This window comes from Loxodonta africana, chromosome 9 (assembly GCF_030014295.1).
Source record: "Loxodonta africana isolate mLoxAfr1 chromosome 9, mLoxAfr1.hap2, whole genome shotgun sequence".
Lineage (NCBI taxonomy): Eukaryota > Metazoa > Chordata > Mammalia > Proboscidea > Elephantidae > Loxodonta > Loxodonta africana.
Genome location: NC_087350.1, coordinates 12,386,517 through 12,392,516, shown reverse-complemented (window position 1 = coordinate 12,392,516; position 6,000 = coordinate 12,386,517).

Genomic DNA, 6,000 nt, shown 5'->3' with positions numbered 1-6,000 from the left:
GAGCCAGAGGGAGAATTCAGACAGGGATCTGACTGCATTTTTTTTTAGCTGATTACCTGGAAAATCTAGTTTCCCAGTGATGGCTCGGAGACAGCAGTCCATATCAAACCACATAAAGAAACAGACCATCACAGCTTCTCCAACCCCCCAAACAAAAGAATCAAAATCTTTCCCAAATGAAGATACAATCCTGGAATTATCAGATACAGAATATAAAAAACTAATTTACAGAATGCTTAAAGAAATCACAAATGAAATTAGGATAACTGCAGAAAAAGCCAAGGAACACACTGATAAAACTGTTGAAGAACTCAAAAAGATTATTCAAGAACATAGTGGAAAAATTAATAAGTTGCAAGCATCCATAGAGAGACAGCATGTAGAAATCCAAAAGATTAACAATAAAATTACAGAATTAGACAACGCAATAGGAAGTCAGAGGAGCAGACTCGAGCAATTAGAATGTAGACTGGGACTTCTGGAGGACCACGGAATCAACACCAACATAGCTGAAAAAAAATCAGATAAAAGAATTAAAAAAAATGAAGAAACCCTAAGAATCATGTGGGACTCTATCAAGAAGGATAACTTGCTAGTGATTGGAGTCCCAGAACAGGGAGGGGGAACAGAAAACACAGAGAAAATAGTTGAAGAACTCCTGACAGAAAACTTCCCTGACATCATGAAAGACGAAAGGATATCTATCCAGGATGCTCATCGAACCCCATTTAAGACTGATCCAAAAAGAAAAACACCAAGACATATTATCATCAAACTTGCCAAAACCAAAGACAAACAGAAAATTTTAAAAGCAGCCAGGGAGAAAAGAAAGGTTTCCTTCAAGGGCGAATCAATAAGAATAAGTTCAGACTACTCAGCAGAAACCATGCAGGCAAGAAGGAAATGGGATGACGTATACAGAGCACTGAAGGAGAAAAACTGCCAACCAAGGATCATATACCCAGCAAAACTCTCTCTGAAATATGAAGGAGAAATTAAGATATTTACAGATAAACACAAGTTTAGAGAATTTGCAAAAACTAAACCAAGACCGCAAGAAATGCTAAAGGAGATTGTTTGGCCTGATGACCAATAATATCAGGTACCAGCACAATACAAGGTCACAAAACAGAACGTCCTGATATCAACGCAACTCAAATAGGGAAAGCACAAAAACAAACAAATTAAGATTAATTCCAAAAAATAAATACATAAACAAAATAATACACATAACAGGAAATCATGGAAATCAATAGATAAACGATCACAATAATCAAAAAGAGGGACTAAATATAGGAGGCACTTAACTGCCAGATGGAGAGTGATACAAGGCGATATAGAACGATACAAGTTAGGTTTTTACTTAGAAAAATAGGGGTAAATAATACGGTAACCACAAAAAGGAATATCAATTCCATAACTCAAGAAAAAAGCCAAGAAAAACGTAACGACTCAACAAACATAAAGTTAAACATTATGAAAATGAGGATCTCACGAGCTACTAAGAAAAACGTCTCAGCACAAAAAAGCATGTGGAAAAATGAAATGGCCAACAACACACAGGAAAAGGCATCAAAATGACAGCACTAAAAACTTATTTATCTATAATTACGCTGAATGTAAATGGACTAAATGCACCAATAAAGAGACAGAGAATCACGGACTGGATAAAGAAACACGATCCATCTATATGCTGCCTACAAGAGACACACCTTAGACTTAGAGACACAAACAAACTAAAACCCAAAGGATGGAAAAAAATATATCAAGCAAACAATAAGCAAAAAAGAAGAGGAGTAGCAATATTAATTTCTGACAAAATAGACTTTAGACTTAAATCTGCCACAAAGGATAAAGAAGGACACTATATAATGATAAAAGGGACAATTGATCAGGAAGACATAACCATATTAAATATTTACGCACCTAATGACAGGGCTGCAAGATACCTAAATCAAATTTTAACAGAATTGAAAAGTGAGATAGACACCTCCACATTTATAGTAGGAGACTTGAACACACCACTTTCGGAGAAGGACAGGACATCCAGTAAGAAGCTCAACAGAGACACGGAAGACCTACTTACAACAATCAACCAACTTGACCTCATTGACTTATACAGAACTCTCCACCCAACTGCTGCAAAATATACATTTTTTTCTAGCGCACATGGAACATTCTCTAGAATAGACCACATATTAGGTCATAAAACAAACCTTTGCAGAGTCCAAAACATCGAAATATTACAAAGCATCTTCTCAGACCACAAGGCAATAAAACTAGAGATCAATAACAGAAAAACTAGGGAAAAGAAATCAAATACTTGGAAAATGAACAATACCCTCCTGAAAAAAGACTGGGTTATAGAAGACATCAAGGAGGGAATAAGGAAATTCTTAGAAAGCAACGAGAATGAAAATACTTCCTATCAAAACCTCTGGGACACAGCAAAAGCAGTGCTCAGAGGCCAATTTATATCGATAAATGCACACATACAAAAAGAAGAAAGAGCCAAAATCAGAGTACTGTCCCGACAACTTGAACAAATAGAAAGTGAGCAACAAAAGAACCCATCAGGCAGCAGAAGAAAACAAATAATAAAAATTAGAGCTGAACTAAATGAATTAGAGAACAGAAAAACAATTGAAAGAATTAACAAAGCCAAAAGCTGGTTCTTTGAAAAAATTAACAAAATTGATAAACCATTGGCTAGACTGACGTAAGAAAAATAAGAAAGGAAACAAATAACCCAAATAAGAAACGAGAAGGACCACATCACAACAGAGCCAAATGAAATTAAAAGAATCATTTCAGATTACTACGTAAAATTGGACTCTAACAAATTTGAAAACCTAGAAGAAATGGATAAATTCTTGGAAAAATACTACCTACATAAACTAACACATTCAGAAGTAGAACAACTAAATAGACCCATAACAAAAAAAGAGATTGAAACGGTAATCAAAAAACTCCCAACAAAAAAAAGTCCTGGCCCAGACGGCTTCACTGCAGAGTTCTACCAAACCTTCAGAGAAGACTTAACACCATTGCTACTGAAGGTATTTCAAAGCATAGAAAAAGACGGAATACTACCCAACTCATTCTATGAAGCTACCATCTCCCTGATACCAAAACCAGGTAAAGACATTACAAAAAAAGAAAATTTTAGACCTATATCCCTCATGAACATAGACGCAAAAATCCTCAACAAAATTCTAGCCAATAGAATCCAACAACACATCAAAAAAATAATTCACCCTGATCAAGTGGGATTTATACCAGGTATGCATGGGGGGTTTAATATCAGAAAAACCGTTAATGTAATCCATCACATAAATAAAACAAAAGATAAAAACCACATGATCTTATCAATAGATGCAGAAAAGGCATTTGACAAAGTTCAACACCCATTTATAATAAAAACTCTTACCAAAATAGGAATTGAAGGAAAATTCCTCAACATAATAAAGGGCATCTATGCAAAGCCAACAGCCAACATCACTCTAAATGGAGAGAACCTGAAAGCATTTCCCTTGAGAACGGGAACCAGACAAGGATGCCCTTTATCACCACTCTTATTCAACATCATATGTGAAGTCCTAGCCAGGGCAATTAGGCTAGACAAAGAAATAAAGTGTATCCAGATTGGCAAGGAGGAAGTAAAGCTATCACTATTTGCAGATGACATGATCGTATACAGGGAAAACCCTAAGGAATCCTCCAGAAAACTACTCAAACTAATAGAAGAGTTTGGAAGAGTCTCAGGTTATAAAATAAACATACAAAAATCACTTGGATTCCTCTACATCAACAAAAAGAACACCGAAGAGGAAATAACCAAATCAATACCATTCACAGTAGCCCCCAAGAAGATAAAATACTTTGGAATAAATCTTATCAAGGATGTAAAAGACCTATACAAAGAAAACTATAAAACTCTGCTACAAGAAATTCAAAAGGACATACTTAAATGGAAAAACATACCCTGCTCATGGATAGGAAGACTTAACATAGTAAAAATGTCTATTCTACCAAAAGCCATCTATACATATAACGCACTTCTGATCCAAATACCAATGTCATATTTTAAGGGGATAGAGAAACAAATCACTAATTTCATATGGAAGGGAAAGAAGCCCCGGATAAGCAAAGCATTACTGAAAAAGAACAAGAAAGTGGGAGGCCTCACTCTACCTGATTTCAGAACCTATTATACAGCTACAGTAGTCAAAACAGCCTGATACTGGTACAACAACAGGCACATAGACCAATGGAACAGAATTGAGAACCCAGATATAAATCCATCCACGTATGAGCAGCTGATATTTGACAAAGGACCAGTGTCAGTCAATTGGGGAAAGGATCGTCTTTTTAACAAATGGTGCTGGCATAACTGGATATCCATTTGCAAAAGAATGAAACAGGACCCATACCTCACACCATGCACAAAAACTAACTCCAAGTGGATCAAAGACCTAAACATAAAGACTAAAACGATAAAGATCATGGAAGAAAAAATAGGGACAACCCTCGGAGCCCTAATACAGGGCATAAACAGAATACAAAACATTACCAAAAATGATGAAGAGAAACCAGATAACTGGGAGCTCCTAAAAATCAAACACCTATGCTCATCTAAAGACTTCACCAAAAGAGTAAAAAGACCACCTACAGACTGGGAAAGAATATTCAGCTATGACATTTCAGACCAGCGCCTGATCTCTAAAATCTACATGATTCTGTCAAAACTCAACCACAAAAAGACAACCCAATCAAGAAGTGGGCAAAGGATTTGAACACACATTTCACTAAAGAAGATATTCAGGCAGCCAACAGATACATGAGAAAATGCTCCCGATCATTAGCCATTAAAAAAAATGCAAATTAAAACTACGATGAGATTCCATCTCACACCAACTAGACTGGCATTAATCCAAAAAACACAAAATAATAAATGTTGGAGAGGCTGCGGAGAGATTGGAACTCTCATACACTGCTGGTGGGATTGTAAAAAGGTATAACCACTTTGGAAATCCATCTGGCGTTATCTTAAACAGAAATAGAACTACCATACAACCCAGAAATCCCACTCCTCGGAATATACGCTAGAGATTCAAGAGCCTTCACACAAACAGATACATGCACACCCATGTTTATTGCAGCTCTGTTTACAATAGGAAAAAGCTGGAAGCAACCAAGATGTCCGTCAACGGATGAATGGGGAAATAAATTGTGGTATATTCACACAATGGAATACTACGCATCGATAAAGAACAGTGACGAATCTCTGAAACATTTCATAACATGGAGGAATCTGGAAGGCATTATGCTGAGCGAAATGAGTCAGAGGCAAAAGGACAAATATTGTATAAGATCACTATTATAAGATCTTGAGAAATAGAAAAAACGGAGGAGAAGACATACTTTTGTGGTTACAAAGGGGGGAGGGATGGAGGGAGGGAGAGGGCTTTTTATTGATCAATCAGTAGATAAGAACTGCTTCGGATGAAGGGAAAGACAACACTCAATACAAGGAAGGTCAGCCTAATTGGACTGGACTAAAATCAAAGAGGTATCCGGGATAAAATGAAAGCTTCAAAGGTCAGAGGAGCAGGGGCTGGGGTCTGGGGAACTTGGTTTGAGGGGACTTCTAAGTCAATGGGCAAAATAATTCTATTATGAAAACATTCTGCATCCCACTTTGAATTGTGGCGCCTGGGGTCCTAAATGCCAACAAGCGGCCATCTAAGATACATCAATAGGTCTCAACCCACCTGGACCAAAGGCAAAGGAAGAACACCAAGGTCACACGACAACTAAGAACCCAAGAGACAGAAAGGGCCACATGAACCAGAGACCTACATTATCCTGAGACCAGAAGAACTAGTTGGTGCCTGGCCACAATCGATGTCTGCCCTGTCAGGGAGCACAACAGACAACTCCTGAGGGAGCAGGAGACCAATGGGATACAGACCCCAAATTCTCATAAAAAGACCATAC